At 37.4% G+C, this 17,269-nt stretch overlaps 1 protein-coding gene and 1 long non-coding RNA gene across 2 annotated transcripts in view; one reads left to right on the forward strand and one right to left on the reverse strand.

Annotated features, from left to right (window-relative positions):
- The window catches only part of LOC135779678 (uncharacterized), a 49,314-nt gene extending 38,825 nt beyond the window's left edge, over positions 1 to 10,489 (reverse strand). Inside the window, exons 1-2 of the long non-coding RNA XR_010544845.1 lie at positions 10,376 to 10,489; positions 9,521 to 9,579 (exon numbers count right to left, since the gene is read on the reverse strand). This is a non-coding gene — a long non-coding RNA (uncharacterized lncRNA). The remainder of the gene's footprint in view (positions 1 to 9,520; positions 9,580 to 10,375) is intronic.
- The window catches only part of LOC135779677 (leucine-rich repeat transmembrane neuronal protein 4), a 154,374-nt gene that overhangs the window by 74,409 nt on the left and 62,696 nt on the right, over positions 1 to 17,269 (forward strand). The gene's annotated exons all lie outside the window — the stretch shown is intronic.

A 17,269-nucleotide genomic window follows, 5' to 3' on the forward strand; every position in this document is an offset into this window, starting at 1 on the left:
CAAAAAACATAATACATAATAATGTAGTAAATACCATTAAATAACACATCTACTGTAGTATAATCAATGGATTGATATACGAACACATCTTCTGTAATATAATGAAATCTTTACAAAATGTATTTTATTTTGGGTTAAAACACAATTTTTTAATAGGACTACTTTTGAATGGCTGTCAACACAGAAACTGGCCTTTTGTTGGTGTGATGGTGTAGTTATAATGGTGTAGTTTAGCAGCAGGGGCTAACTGCCAAACCCTGACACCTTGAGAAAACCAGATGCTAATGAAACAAGTCTGAACAATGTGCTTATGAAAGGAAAACACACTCTTTTCTTTTGTTTTTGTATAACATTGTCTTGCAGTATTTGCACTTATGATTAGTCCGATGTATACATTTATCTCTATAAATACATGTTTTTAATTGTTGCCTATTTTTTAGCATATCAAATTCCTTCTGTTATGTCCAGCATGCATCAGCTGCACCCGTCGGGCATTTATCACTCCGAATTCAATTTCTTCGGTTCATTGTTGTCTTTTAACAGCATCGTAAACCATCCTGTAATCATATTCTTGGAAATGTAAATTTTTAGTAGAGATCATTACCTGTTTGTGAGTCTGAATATATAGTTGTGTGTTGGCGATATTTGATGCTCCATACGGCAAGTAGAACCGGATTATAGGCTTGGGTCTGTTTTATGTTATTTTTTATGGCCGCAGAATCTGTGTGGGTGTTTATGACCACGCGAAGAGTCTAACGTATCATCTTTAATACAATTCGGATGTGCCGCTTACTTTCGTCAATACGGAGATCCGTTAACCATTGTTAAACGTCTTTAAAGCCCAGTGGCTTGGGGCCTGTTACATGCAACAATAACCGCTAACTGGAAATTCATTTCTGGTGGCATTTAATAGGATGCAGCCTTTTACATCAGTCATAGTTACCAGCCTCCGGGTGGATGAAACAAGGAAACGAGCCACTTCGGGAGGTTGCGGTGGAAAGTGCTCACGTGCACGGTTTCCCAAAAATCCCAGACCATCTGCACTATTAAAGAAATTGCAAAAATGTTCACGGACCAACTTCGAAAGGTTATTTTTACAAGCGATTCGGTCAGTGGAGTGTATAAGGCTTGGGGGGAGGCGATGTGAGTGCAGGTCGCCTCGCAGACTCTCAGTGGCCCGTGACCTGACATTTCGGATAGCCAAGACAGGTGGGTCGAGTTGCAGGAGGACAGCATGCCTCTAGGGAAACGGGTACGATTGTCTTTAAGGTTAAACGCTGCCTCAGCTGGGGCTGCGACAAGCATGATGAGGTGCTTTGGAAGCCGGCAGAGGCCAGGTGGCTAAGTCGGCAGCACCAAAAGTGGATAAGAGTGCGTTTTGTTTGGAAATAATAGGGAAAGCTGGGCTTAGTTTGCCTAGAAATAAATGGTTTAGAGTTAGTAATGTAAATGCTTACCTTGTGACTTTGAATGACTTCGAGCGTACAACACTTTCAAACACTAATCCCTGTTTTCGAACGTGTGCGCCGTGCTTAATGAACGGTTTTGAATAATTGCCATTGGGTAAGATGGAGGGGGGAATTCATATTACATAAGCTAATCTTACATTCCGCTCTTATAATCACAGCTTGATGACAATATATGCTTGTATTATCAATCAAAGCGTTTAATTAAGTTATTAAGCTCATCTGAACACTGTGGATAGCGTTCTCAGTCGACTGTGTAATGGGCAGTAATGACTTTCACCTAGAGAGACCTATTAAGAAATCCTTCTGTTTGTCACAGGCATCTGCCTAAGCTCCAGATGTTAGCAGCCGTAAAACACATTCTTAAGCAGCCCACAACAAGGGCGCTCCTCCTTAATGGCGGCCCATTTCATTCAGATCTTCTGAAGACCCACTAACTGTCGTCTACTATCGCCACGCCGTCCAGTGCTCTCAAGAGTCCCGATTAGCGTAAGCACGTGCAGTGTGACAGCCATATCTCACGCTGTGCCGTTTCTCAGCGCTAATGCACTTAGTATCAATGGTTAATTACACCTCGGGATCGCTTTGCCAAAACATCTGTTCCGCTCTAAACAGCACCGGGTTGTCTTGAAGAGATTGCACTAAGTGTCATTAGCTGCTAATCAAACGGTACGACCCGATCAATGGGAGCTGAGTGTTGCTGACTGCTGCAGAACCCACATGTGGACGATGCTAACGCTAAAATGATACAGAGGGTGGAGAATGACAATGACTGTGTGGATGTAGCCTGTGTTTGGGATTAATAACTGGATTAATATTGAGTTTCAATTTAGAAAGTGACAACTAATAAGGTAAATATCAAAAGGGCACTTTCGTAACACAGGAAACGAGTTAAAGGTACATTAGCATTAGCTTGTTGTAAGTTAACAAACTTATCGGTATGAAAGAAAATTTACAGATGAGATTTCTTTTGTCTCAATTATTTCTCCTAGACATCAGTGAGATTAAATTGGGAGCTAACTTGCTTAAGTCTCATGCAAAGGCGTGACAGTGACCCCTCCTTTTTTTAAGCCAAATCGATTTTGCATGCAACCTTCAAACCAAAGAACGCTGCAGACGCAACAACGCAGAAGCAATTGCATTCACAGACGTCATAAGCATCTGAGCGTGGTCGCTGGATCCTTGCTGCTGCATTTTGCTGCATTAAAACGTTGTCAGAAACGCTCACAAAATTTCCATTCTCCAGTACGGTAATGTGCAGTTTTACTCCGCGGTGTCGAAATGTATTCAAAAACTCAACATTAATTGCTAGATTTATCTTGGTACAACGCCAAGTTCATGGGGATGCAAATACATGCTTATATATAAGGTAAAGTTTGATGCAAAAAATGTGTTCCTCTAATAATTTTTTATAAACATATTTTTATATAAACATTGCAATTAAAAGAAAAGTTGAAAAAAACAAAGTGAAAATAAGTCTAGTTTTTAGAGCAAACATATCAAATTTAAGTGACTTGTGCATAAAACAAGCAAAAAAATCTGTGGTGTAAGCTATTTTTTCTTTAATCTTTCTTGAATTTAGTGTTTAACTTCTTACACCCTGAAGCTATTTTGGGGATTTTCGCCTGGATTTGGCCTACCCAATTTCAAAAGCTTCCCATACCCACATGCAGAGGTTTACATACAAAAGTTTGGTATCATTTTACAGGTAACCCTTTGAAATTACATAAAACACTGTTAAAAGTGCTCAACATGGTTGTATGTGATATCAGTCCTCTAATAAACACAAAAATAAATAGGCGCTTTTTGATGTTTTTTTCTAAAGTTTTTATTTGAAAGTATATAACTCTGGCCCTGGGTATCTCAGGTCCCTGCAGACAGTTTTGTTTGATTCCAGCAATTGTCAGCTTACAGAGGAAAAAGGAATTTTTTCTCTATCATAATCTATCCAAAAGTTATTTTACTCCAACTGAAGGGAGGAATAATACCCTTTTTGTATACAATTTCTGCCTAAAAACATTTGAAGTGCTCCCATAACCACATACAGTGGAATAAATGCAATTTCTTTATATCATTTTAAAGAAAACCCTTTGAAGTTACATAAAAAGCTGCTGTTTGTGACAAATATTGTTATTTATGTTGTTTTTCATATGATGAAACACCAAATTTTCTTTTTTATGTTGTAAACACTGTCTTTTATAGTGAATAACTCTGGTTCTGGGTGGTCTAGCAGACTGCAGACAGTTCTGGTTGTTAGCAGCAGCAGACAGTAAACACCCAAAAAAAGAATGAACTCTTTAGCATGTCGCATTCAAAAGTTATTCTCATTTTACTAAAGGGTGTGAAAATACATTTTTCATATAAATATTAATTTTTTGTTTTGCACATATAATAAATAGCAAGGGATTATATATGCACACAACCAAAGAAAATGCTGTGAATGGACTCATTGTTTAGAGTAGGACCTAAAATAAAAGATGGTGTATCATTTGTGGCTATATGTGCTATCTGAGGCAGTCCACACTCAAGTTTCACATATGTTTACAAAAGACCATTTTTTACCTTATTATTCATTCAGCGATTGTTGGATATGTGTTGATATTAGAACAAAAATAACGCTGTAGCCTTATTCCCGAGAGTGAGAGCTTTCATTTGATATAAGACTTGCCCATGTTTGTCATTTTTGAAAAATATGAAATATGTAAATATTAAATGATATAATAAAATATTGGGGGGGTGATAGTGTAAATTAAGTGTAAATAACTTTCTTACAGTAAAAGATTTGTCAAAGTGATGCATATCTGCAGAAAGTAGAGACTCTAAGCTTTCAAACAGTATCTCATATGTGTTACTGGGGTCCATGACGGAGCATCAAAGATTAAAAGAATATTTTATATTAAGTCAAAATACGAAATTCTGGACCCGGGACAGGGTCCTCAGGGTTGAAGAGGTTAAGAAAAATTTTCAAGATTTTTTTTGCTTACCCCATTTGCAGATTTTTTTTGCTTGTTTTATTCACAAAATCACTTAAATTTGATATGTTTGGTCTTAAAAACTAGACTTATTTTCTTGTGTAGTTTTGCTTATCAAGAAAACGCATCTTAATTTAAGATTTTTTAGATATTTTTACTTAAAACAAGACAAAAATATTAATAATTTTTTTTCTGTAAAAATCATTTTTTGCAGTGCACATCACAAATTTATTTTTTATCATTAATTGTATGCAGTTTATTCAGGTTTGGCATATGATGTTGGCATTGTTTAAGTTTCTCCCAATGACAGTTTTTTCTAATTTTATTACTAAAAACACCTGCATTGTGTTAAGTGGATGGCAAGCTATGGAAAGACAGTTCAGAATAAATGGTTAAGTTGATTTCAGCTCTTTCCACATTATCTGCAACGCCTTTGATTATTTTATCAACTTTTCTGATGGCACACACACATGCACGCATACACACACACACACACAAACACACACACACACACACACACACACACACACACACACAGACAAGAAGTGCTTAATCATATGCATATTCCACATTTTATCATAAGTGTTTTAATGCAGTGACTTGCAATGGTCTTTTTCTTGACTTGGTCTCAGCCTGTCTTGGTCTTGGCCTTAACTCGGTCTCGACCCTTTAAAGTCTTGGTCTTGTCTCGGTCTTGGCCTGTCTTGGTCTTGGTCATGACTTGGTCTCGGTTTAGGTGGTCTTGACTACAACACTACTTAATGCATTTAAACAATTCACTCATTTGTTTCTATCTTTATTTCTCCTTATAAGCAATTTTAGAAGTATCAGTACTAAATTGATACTTACAGTAAATGAGACACAACTGAAAAATCCATTACATTTCCAGAACTATAAAAAGGAGCATCTATGCAATGAAATACAAGCTATATATACACTGTATATAATTGCGCTAACCACCAATGTCAAAGAAACAAAGTAGCTAAGTGTGAATAACTATACACTTAAATAAAAAACGAAACTATCATCATAGTGTGACCCTGCTATTGATCGTGCATCGTATCATCAGTTCCTGTTTAAAGCTGTGAGTGCACGTACTGTAACTATATGAAGCACTCTATAATAAGATCCCACATGGACAGAAAGCACAGTGCTCTCCATGATTTCGAAGCTGTTAACCTTTCCTGGCCTGTATGTAACAAGCTATGCAAACCAGTGGAAGGTTTGTTCTACGAAGTCACACCAGCAAACAGGTTTCAGCCCTGCGGCTAATAAGGTTGTAGAAGCAGATTCAAACAGCATCACATGTGCTCGGTATAATAATTAGTCCTGAAAGAAAAAGAAACTTGTACGCCGTTTCTGCCCAGTTAAACTTGTGCTTTGAGGAAAGATAATGAGGTTTGTTTAAGATGGCGTGCACTAGCATGACCCCTGCTTTCACAGTTTGAAAACGACCCTGAGTTTGACTACACAGAATTAGGATTGTCCAAATTCTCACTTTTTGAAACTACTTTTAATACCACAGCACAAACTAATATGCTCGTAATGCGTTTCTTTATTTAACAAATTAAATTTACACAATGGCATGTAGCATTCAAGGATTTCAAATATTTTTAATGAAGTGCAATTGTTTCGAAACTGCAGTAGTTTCAATTTTTTTCATGTCAGTGAGGCCGAACCCCAGATTATATTATTACCAACTTGATTTATGTAAGCCCCTTGCCAGGCTGACCATTCACACATCAGCTGTAAGGCATAAGCTAGAGGTCTTCATGGTTCCACTTGGACCTGAAAACCTGAGGTCTGACCTGAGATGCAAGCAGTTTAAGGTATAAAACTTTGCTCAGAGTGCCTTAGATTCAGGTTGGGTCGGATATTAGTGGCTCGTGTCTCGAATAATTTAAAATAAATGAGCTTTTGCAAGAAGACTAGGGATCTCTCCCGGTGCTCCCGATGGCCAGTCTGGGTCTGACTGGTGCATTCAGCGCTGCAGGCTGTACATACATTAATGCGGTTTACATTCAGGTCCAATCTGGTTTGAAATAAATTGCCATACAGTTGGATACAAGTTTAAAAAATTTGAGAAAAATACTACTGAAAAATCCAGCTAAGGTGCTGGTGAGCTGGTTTTAGCTGGTCTCCCAGCTTGGTTTTAGCTGGTGTAGCAAGCTGGTCTAGCTGTGTTTTGGTCACTTTTAACAGTGTTTGGGGTAATGCATTACAAGTAACGTGAATTACGTAATAATATTACTTTTCTGAAGTAACGCATTACTTTTTAACCCTAAGAGCCCTAAGGTCATTTTTACAATGTATTGTCCGTCTGGTTTTATTTTCTTAAAAAGCTTGTAAAACATCAACCCTGTTGTGCACAGACAATTTAAAAACATCTTTTTTTTCAGGACAAGTTGGACTGTTAGAATGTTTGTTTTGTATTGATGTCACATGAATGTAAAATAAGTAATGGGACCATAAAGACAAATAAAAAATAAAACGGAAATTGAATCACTTATATATTTATTGTAATCACACACAAAAGAATAAAAGCTAAGCATTTTTCCTCTGTTAAACAGTTGTCTCATGTCTTTGGAGTCCTGGAGCAAAGAAATGAACATTATAAATTATACAGATCAAAAACTATTTACATTTTTACAAAAAAAGTCCAGGCGTTTTCATGACATTTATTGATGCCAAGCCTCAAGCCACGTGCGTGATGACACACACATGCGTGATGACGCACACATGCGTGATGACGCACACAAACAGAAAGCATCAGTGGACATTGTAGCATTGAGCTAGCGGCGAACCCGACAGAAAAATTTATAAATTATGCACATCAAGTGGATAAATCTAGTATGTAAGAGTTTGGATGTATTGCTGAACAACTCCGAAAAGAGGGACAAGTTTCAGCCTGGATAGAAAACCTTCTGTAAAAGCTAGAAAGACACCAAATATATCCCCGTGATAGCTAACTCCTCAGCTATTAGCAGAAAAAAAGGAAGAAGCTACGTTTTACGGTTATTAAATTATTTAAATATGAATCAGAGGTGCCGTTTTCAATCGTCGACGATTGATTAGGTTTCTGAGGGTTAAATGTACAAATTTATATTTGAGTTACTTTTAATGCAAGTTACTTTTTTAATTAAAAAAAAATATGTACTGAATTAAACTAAATGTAGTCATATAATGCACTCTATGCTTACAGGCCTGTGTGGAACAGTTTAAGTCAGAAACTGAGATGGCAGGCCAGAGCTCGACATTTTTGTGATGAAATATGCAATTTCTGAATGCAGAACTTTTCAGTCATAAAAACAACTGCAAGGCCTGAAAGAGATCAAGCCTCAGCCAAGAAAAAGTAACGCAAAAGTAACTAAAAAGTAACGTAAGCATTACTTTCCATTAAAAGTAACTAAGTAATGCAGTAATTTATATTGTAATCCGTTACTTTTAAAAGTAACTTTCCCCAACACTGCTTTTTAAGCTGGTCTAACTGGGCTTATGCTTGTCTTAGTTGTTTTTTTAGTAGGGAACGTCGGGTCTGGGTAGGAAAGGAAGTGATTTGGGTCAGCTCAGATTGGGCCTTTGGACCTGAGAAAACCTCTAGCCTAAGCACTTGAGGTGCTTAAAGGGTTCTTCACAATGATGACATAGAAGTACAATTTTTGGCTCTCCCAAAAAAAAACACTTTTAAGTCAAAGGTTCTTAAAAGATACATTTTTCTTAGCTTTTTATAGTTTGTAGACCCTTTGTTCACTATAAATAAATTTTTGTGAAACAGAAAAAGGTTCTTCAGATGTTAAAGGCGGGGTGCATGATTTCTGAGAAACGCTCTGGAAAAGGGAGTCGGGCCAAGTACCGAAACACAGTTTTAGCCAATCAGCAGTAAGGGGCGTGTCTACTAACCAACATCGTTGCCTGGGTTGCGTATGTGTGGGGTGGGTCTATCAAAAGACGGTCCAGATTCTATCAGGGAAGGGGCGTTTGTGTTTAGGTGAGTTCAAATGTCAACATTGGCTTTCAGAGATCATGCACACCGCTTTTAAAGGGTCAATAAGTAGGATTTTCCCCCATCTAGTGGTGAAATTGTATTTTGCATTCAAACGAATAGTGCTCTCTAGCACCTCCCTTTCCCAAATGCATGTTGCAACTACGGTAGCCGTTATGTACTCTGATCTCCTTGTCCGTTTCAGCTAGTTTACATGTTCTGAACGAAAACGCGGCGTGGAAACGCGTTGCGGTAGGTTAGTGCTTTTTGTCCCTCTCTGCTATTATAGTTTTTCAATATGGCGAAACGACATGGAAGCCTTCTTGGACTTAGCCGTTCAATGTAAATAAAGAGAAGAAATTCTACAAAGAAAAATCTTATCATTGCCAGAGGTCATTTGACACCAACTAGGACATATTTATACTTAAAAATTACACATTATTCATTTAAAGGTGTAGTGCACTGAGTTAAGTAAGTACCTTAGTACTCATTTTTTAATTTGATATCGAGATAGCCAGATCTGAACACTGTAACACTGTTAAACATTTTAAACAGCCAGAAGAAAGGCTTCACCAGGCTAAGAGACCAGCTAAAACCAGTCTAAGCTGTTGTTTTATTGTTTTCACCGCTGTATATGATGAATTTCAAAGCAGGGGATATTCACTTATCAATAATTCACACCTTCACATCCCCAGAGCCTATTTCTTTTGAGGACAGTTACAGAGGTATAGTTTTTTTTATATCCTACAGTACATGATCTTATATTTATGGGTTGCTGTGACTTTTATGAGCCTGTACCACTAAAAAGTGATACGATGAAGTATTGAGATTACATGTATAATCCCTACGAACGGTCGCTTTATACTTTTATCTAGGACAGTCATTTACATATACTTGTGAAACGGATGGAAGCTAAAGACATAGGATGAGACAAATGGAAATTATTTCTTTTTAAGTGGGGGAAAAGTGAAAAGACAGAGATTCTCGAGAGAGATGAGAATTTGGAGGAGTCGTACAAAGGCATTCGGTTTGGGTTAAGAAGACCGATAACACCGGCTCTAAGTAGGGCAGACAGACCAAGAGGAAAGATTTTGACTCACCTTTAACTGGAACATTCTGTGAAGTACTGTGGAACGCCAAGACACCTTCACCTTAATATCTGTAGGCAAGAAATACACTGTGGTGAAACCTTATTGCCTGTTTTATAATGGATTACATGCTACTATGCTAGTTTCTCAAGTTTTAAGTAAACTTTTTTGGCTAAGAATGCATTAAAAAAAAAAAAAATATGCATTTGAAGGTGTTTATGAGACTCATTATAAGATCAGTCTCTGGTTTAAACCTAGGGAACGCAGACGCTGATACAGTAAAATAAATGTATAGCTACAGAATTAAATCGATTTGGATAAATACCTTATTGCAGATGTAAAACATTGCTCTGTTTGTTAAAGAATACCAAACAGACGGACTTATTGATGATTCTGACTCCAAAACATTTAGTATTGTTTCCTAGTGACACAAAAAGCACATTATACCTTCAAGAAAGTATATTCAGGTTCTCATGGCTACAAGCAAAGTCACTTATTTAACACAATATAACCCCCAGCCAAAGAATCAATGGTTTCAATCATTCAAGCGAAAACATAAATCTGGCATAGTCCCCGACATTGACAGCACTGTATTACAGGACAGTACATCATGCAGAGCATTCTGATAGAAAAAAAATAATCAACAGTTTTAGCCGGGAGGGGGTCCCTGTCCAAAACACCAAGACGGATATTTGGTAAAAACTCTGTGATAGTTTTCTTCAGTCCTAACAACCTTCTCCTTTTGTTTCGCCACATCTACCTGCATCATCCAAGCTTCTCAAACGTCTCCCAGAGGAGCGGTAATGTGTCCCATCTACTGCATGTCTCGTTGCCCTAAGTTGACAGAACGAAAGCGGATTGACTCACTTTCTGGACGTGTTCCCCATTCCCCCGGAGCATCCTCTCTGGAGAGCAGCGTCACCAGGCCTGGAGCGCACATCTGAGGCTTTCCGGGACCCACAACCTCCTGTTTTAGGCGACTGCACTGTGTGAAAAAAAAAAACTCCCTCTGATGGCCTTTTCTTCCAGTCTTGCTCTGAAGCTCTGCCAGACAGTCAGAAGATAAATCTGAGCTCTGCAGGGGTTACCCGGAGCTTGAATCCTGTGCTATCTTCAACTCGTGGCTCCCCGCTAACAAATTGGTTAACGGAGACTGAAAATGACAAAGATGTGTTTTTATTTCTTTTCCTTTGATTTTGAATGCAATAGCACCCTGCCGGCGGCATTAGCTATGATCTAAATATAAATAATTATTTTATTTCAGATCTGCCATTAAAGGGACACTCCACTTTTGTGAAAATATGCTAATTTTCCAGCTCCCCTAGAGTTAAATATTTGATTTTTACCGTTTTGGGATCCATTCAGCTGATCTCCAGGTTTGGCGGTAACACTTTTAGCATAGCTTAGCATAATTTATTGAATGTGATTAGACCTTTAGCATTGCGCTAAAACTATTTTCGGACAGCGCGTAATATCACTACACCTGCTGCAGCCATGTTACAGCAGCAAAGTCCTTGATTATTACGCCAGATTGAGAGTATAAATCCTAGCCATATCGGCCTAGAAAATCGCAACTTTTAATTTAGTACATGATGTAACTACAAAAGAGTCACGCGTTTTTGTAACTTTGCACGTAGCTCCGCAATCCGAAAATGACCAAAACTATGAGAATCATGGCCTTAATAAGCAGTCAGCGGAGTGCGGGGACTGACGCCACAGGTGTTTCTACCAAACTTGTCATGTTAAAGAGACGTAGTAAAACAGTTTTGTTTTTTGGAATAATAATAATAATAATGAGAAGAAAACTTATGAAGAACAATAAGTGTGCTTTTTGCAAGCACACATAATTATCCATATGAGCTAAAGCTTCACGTACGTACTCTGGGGACACCAAAGATTTATTTTACATCTTTAAAAAGTCTTGTGAAATGTCCCACTTTTATGCTTTTACCTTTAAATAGTTTGTAAAACCTTTTCGACTACAGAGAAACTTTTATAGAGGAGAAAGATTATGTGGATGTTAAAGCTTCTTTATGGAACCATTCAGCTTTAAAAAAAAAACAACAACATTTGAGGAACTTTTATTTATAAGAGTGTATGACAGGAACACAAACATCTAACATGTGTCATCTTATCTGAAAGTGCTTTAAGATACCGTTCGCTTCCAACTGAGGTGTTCTATAGTCAAAATAGCAACTGTGGCTTTTAGCATGCATAACAAAGTAGTCTGAGTGTGGCAGCGCTACCGGAAGGTATTTATTTTAGTTTATAAAGTTTTAAATATGGATATTTCTACAACAACACCACGCGGATTACCCTCAGAATACCTTTGTTTATCATCCTGGAGCCGTTTGGATTTATTTTGTGAAGGATGGACGCTCTTTTTTTGGACTTGAAGGTCGTGGACCCCGTAACATTAAACATTAACAGTAAATCATGGGTTTAATATCATTTTTGGCCAAACTATCCCTTTAATGACAGTTGTCATAAACGTGCAAAATCACCTTTAAGTTAAAGACATTACCTTTATGGTAATGTCAGGTCATGATTATGAAGATGTCATGTCAGTCTTATGAACACCCCTTCAAGTAAAGTGTTATCGAATGGTCTTTGCATTACATAGGACAATTTTATGTTGAAAACAGTAAATCACAAAAAAAATAACTTTAGCTGGTTGTCACAGTCTGCACATACTGTAAATACAACCTAAACCCTTATGCTAACCCAAAAACCCTACAGGGTGCACGGCAGAAATGAATAAATGTCAGTGGAATTAATAAGCACATGTTATTTTTGTGACCCATTACCTTGAAGAACCTGGACTGGCCTTTTTGTATCTAATGCATCACTGGGAAAGTACGGAGGGGAATCTAATGTAAATGTCACGGCATGCCACTCCTTAGACTTTTTGTAATTAATCGTAGCCAATTTTTTAAATTTGCTAAATATCATTTCTTCACTAGGTAAATGTTAAATCTACAGTCCTTGGGAATGTCTAACTTTAATCCATAGCTGTGCGATAGTCTGAGTTGATAGGTTTCCTGGTTTGGACTGAAAGTGTATCTTAAAATGAGAGGTCTAAAGCTATTTCATGCATTCTGACTTACTAACATTGTTAAAGAGCCGGATTTTTTCATGCTAAACATAGGTAAAAAATAGTTTTAAAATATGTTTTGTGCTGAATGCACTATGCCAGGATTCGTGCAAGTTTCATAAAGTTTTTTTTTATTTATGAGAGATTCGTACGTAACAATCTTGCTTTATGGGCAATTTCAGTGCAGAAAGTACAGTGGATGTCCTTATATGGGCACTTCACCTGGAATAGCTCATGCACACACCAACCAAGAGATTACAAGAAAACAACATCACCAAATAAGTGTTTTTTTTATTTCTAAGGGATATTTAAGCTTGTTCAGCTTCTCAATGAACCCAGTATTATGGAAACAATTTATAGAGTTTGTTTATCCGGGGTAGCTGCAGGGTTGTACGTTTTACGCTGGATTTAATTGAAATAGGGTGGTCCCAACTGGGTCATGAGTCTAATGCTGGAAGTAAAACTGCATCAAATGTTTGTTTTGTTGGCAATCGTCATGTAAATGCATATCATGTAAACAACACAAACATGTAGTGAATCATAAGTTATCCAGAGATAGTTGAATAATGTTTTGTGTGTGTTGCTTGCTTGTGACTCGCTCCGCCTGCGGTACACCTCCAGGGGCTCTGTTAAGTAGCCGGACAGCTGATCTGTCTTTTTATAAATCTGATAAAACTAAAGACTCTTCTGAGAAATTATGAAGGATGCGTTATTACTCTATAGGCACTCAATATTAACACGAGATTAGCAGAAACACTGTGTTATGTGGCCTTTAACTGGTATGTGTGTAGCAACACCTGGGTTCAATTCGCATAGAGTGCACATGATGAAAAACTATGAAACCCGAACATACAGTAAGCAAAGAAGCACCTGCTAAATGCTTAAATGTGTTTTTTACAAGTTTCAAATGGCTGTCTGCCCTTCTAAAATCTCAGTAAGATCATTACAGTCTGAGCTGATAAAGGTGCCATACATTCATCGTCTGCTTTATTGGGTACAGCTGCACACCTGCTGGTTAATGCAAATACCTAATCAGCCAATCGTGCGGCAACAACTCAATGCATTAAAGGATGCAGACGTGAGCTGTGTTTCGATTTACAGAGATCCTGTGCTTCTTTAGATTCAAAGCGGAGCAGAGATTATAATAGAAATCACTTCATTTGTGATGGTCGAAATGCCTAAAAATAGTAATTTTTAATATGCAGCATGTGTGTCTTTTCAACTGTTACATAACAGATACAGTCTGGCGTGCTTTATTCTCCCGCACAACTGCACAGTAACCACTCCCGGGATGAATTAAGATGAATAAAAATGCCAGAGGCTCAGCGTCTTTTCACCAGATTTATTTTAGCCAGACTCGCGCGGTGCCGAGGTGCTGTGCAATGACAGATGGGTAAACTTATCTGCACGCTTCCCGTGAAGTGATGTATCGAAGTACACCGCACGTAGTGCGTACCCTGTGAAGTTCACTTTGCAGGGTGTTATCGGGCACCTGGAACGTTCCCTCGGTGAAGAGTTTCAGCTGTCGTTCAAACCAAACATGAGAATTGGAAAGAAATGCGATCTTCGTGACTTTGACAGTGTAATGATCGTCGATACCAAGCGGGATGGTTCGAGTATCTCGGAATTTGCTGATCTCCAGGGATTTTCGTGCACGGTCTCTGGAGTTTGCAAAGAAAAGTCTGAGCAATAAAAAATAGCCAGCAAGTGACAGGTTTGTAGGCGAAAGGTCTTTTTAATGAGGAGAATGGCCAAACTCCTCAATCTGACAGGAAGGCGACATTATTTAAAATAACTGTGTATTACAGCAGTGTTGTGCACATTGGTCCCTGAAGTACTGTAAAAATGAGATTATTGTAAACAAAAGCTGACCTACAGTACACAACTCTAAAAGATGTTAAACTTAGATAAACATAGATTTCTTTCTTTTGGTAATATAGATTATTTGTCATTTTAATTGGTTAAAATAAAATAAATTTGTTAAAAACTTGCACCACTGTAACTATCTCCAGCATTATCTCGCATAGGGTACGTGATCCCAAAGTGATCCAGGGCCGCCTCTGGTATCCTCTTTAACAAAACAAAAAATGCTCCTGGGCGCCCAATGTGACAAATATCAGTATCAGCTGCAGAATGCAGATGGTTGAGACAGAATTTGGCGTAAACAGCATGAAACCTTGGATCCGTTCTGCTTGTGTCAAGGGTCCAGGCTGATGCGGGAGCTTTAATGGTCTGGTGAATATTTTCTTGGCACACCTTGGGCCCTTAATACCAATTGAGCGTAATTAAAATGCCACAGTCTGAGTATTGTTGCTGACCTTGTGCATCCCTTTATGGCCGCAGTCTACACATATTCTAACGGCTACTTCCAGCAGAATAATGTGACATGTAACAAAGAGCCACTCGTATACGATTGATGTCAGTGTGGTTCAATGTGGTGGCTTTTACTATTACCAAATCTCAGTCCAGTGAAGAATTTAATTTGATATGGTCCCTAGCTGTCACTGGGGCAGTAACCTTTCAAAAAGGTTCTAAGTCTCTTTTTTAGAATACAACCAGAAAATACAGGAAATGTCTATGTAGTATTAAAAACAGTATAAGCTGAAGTGTCAAGTATTAGGGTAAACTCTCCTTCCACTTGAACAATAGCAGGCAGCTGTACGATCTCTTAAACCTAAATGAAATTAAATCCTCATTTCTAATTCTAATCGAATGTCTTCAGGACTTCAGTCTCCTTAAAAAAGCTCAAGATGTGTTTCGTGCCAAGAGAGGTCTCACTAAATACTGACTGATGCCTGAAGAAGACATTTAGTCCTAAAAAAAAATACACAAACCACCTTTAATTTGATAAATAACTTATAAAAAATGTAACTAAAAAACTAAGAGCAATGCAGAAAAAATAATGCCTGACATCACAGAAATACTTTTGTAAAACTTACCACCACATTATTATTATACCATACTTCAAATTACTTTATTATGCCCTAAACATTTCTATTGTACCGTATCTTCCAGACTTTTGTGTAGGCCCCTGAATAGATTACAGGAGACTGGCAGGCGGCCTCTACTACAATATCTGCCCAGTGTTGTGCATTGCTGCCTATACCCTTACACCTGCTTGGTACTACATACTGTGTCATCAGACTTATTCAGACAGGCGACAAAAGACATTTCCACAGCCCAATGGCCCGTTTGACTACCCCACGTGTCCAGCTGTATACTATCTTGTCTTGCCAGGCTACTTCACGTTATTCAGAGCCAAGTTCACATACGGATCTTTTTTAAGGTTGGAACTGTTTACTTTTACCTTCGAAGATGATTTTAAAATGAACATGAGCCAAGCAATCCATCTTGGTTTCATTACGAATGTCGTTTTTCGAATGTCGTCTTTATTTCTTTATTCTAATAGACATCTTTCTTTCGGTAATTCATTCATCTCGGACATTATGTATATGGGTGATGCTCACGAAATCCAGACTTAAAAGGTCAGAAAAGCATCAGATTGTTTTTTTTACACAGATAAGATAAAGGTCAGAACTTACTATAACCATTTTTATTTTTTGAGGATTTAAAAAATATTTCCTATGGAATTATTCATTTTTTTTAATTATCATTATAAAAAAATTAGCATTACCGCAACATGATATTACATTAAATATATGCATTAACAAACTCATTTTTCGGTAATGAGAACAATTTTTTTTTTAACTTTTATCTGGAGAGATAAAATAAAAACTGCTTACCTGGTAGCCATCTTGAGTGTCACAATTAATTATAATAATAAACTTTATTTTATATAGCGCCTTTAAATTTGCATCCCAAAGCGCTTTAGAGAATCATAAAAAATACATTATAAAATACACATACATCAAATTTAAGAACATATAAAAGAAGAAGCATACAAAGAATAAAATCACTTATAAGCTAACCTAAAAAAATAAGTTTTAAGTGTGGATTTAAAAGTACTCAATGGGAAGAGTATTCCAGAGCCTGGGAGCAAACAAAGAAAATGCCCGGTCACCCATAGAACGCAGGCGCGTTGAAGGAACCATTAAAAAGCCAGAGACAGAGGATTGAAATTATGTCCCTTCCAACAATATTTTTTTTATGTTAGATCCTTGAGGGCTTAAACAATGATTGAAAATTGTTGCAGGGGAATAGATCATTTTTCTAGGACATTTTTCTTCCTTATTATTGTCTCTACATTTACCAATGGTCACAAAATACCACATGTGTGTCTACTGTAAATGTTTATAGTATAACATGCACTGAAGCTTTTTATTTTATAGATATTTTAATTATAAATATTTCCATGTCAAATAACCAAAATCCAGTCATGGAAACATTGCGGTAATCAAAAGTTTCCCCTTAAATGTGGGGAAAAAACTAAATTGGTTTGTATTATCTAATTTGAAATCCGATGCAAAATAGTATACATCCATATACACTGTCAGAATGATTTTTTCCCTTAAAAAAGGTTACATAGGTACATATTATTAGCCACTAGCCATTATTAGCCATATTAGCCACTAGCCAGACCAATAAATAAATAAATACAGACTGGAAGTTCACTTCGGTGGAGGCGTGTGACTGCAACAACGTGCGTGCGTCCGATAAAACCGTCTTTAGCATAAAGCATGTCCAACATTCAGTTTTTACATACGTTT

Source organism: Paramisgurnus dabryanus, chromosome 10, assembly GCF_030506205.2.
Source record: "Paramisgurnus dabryanus chromosome 10, PD_genome_1.1, whole genome shotgun sequence".
In the NCBI taxonomy this organism is placed as follows: domain Eukaryota; kingdom Metazoa; phylum Chordata; class Actinopteri; order Cypriniformes; family Cobitidae; genus Paramisgurnus; species Paramisgurnus dabryanus.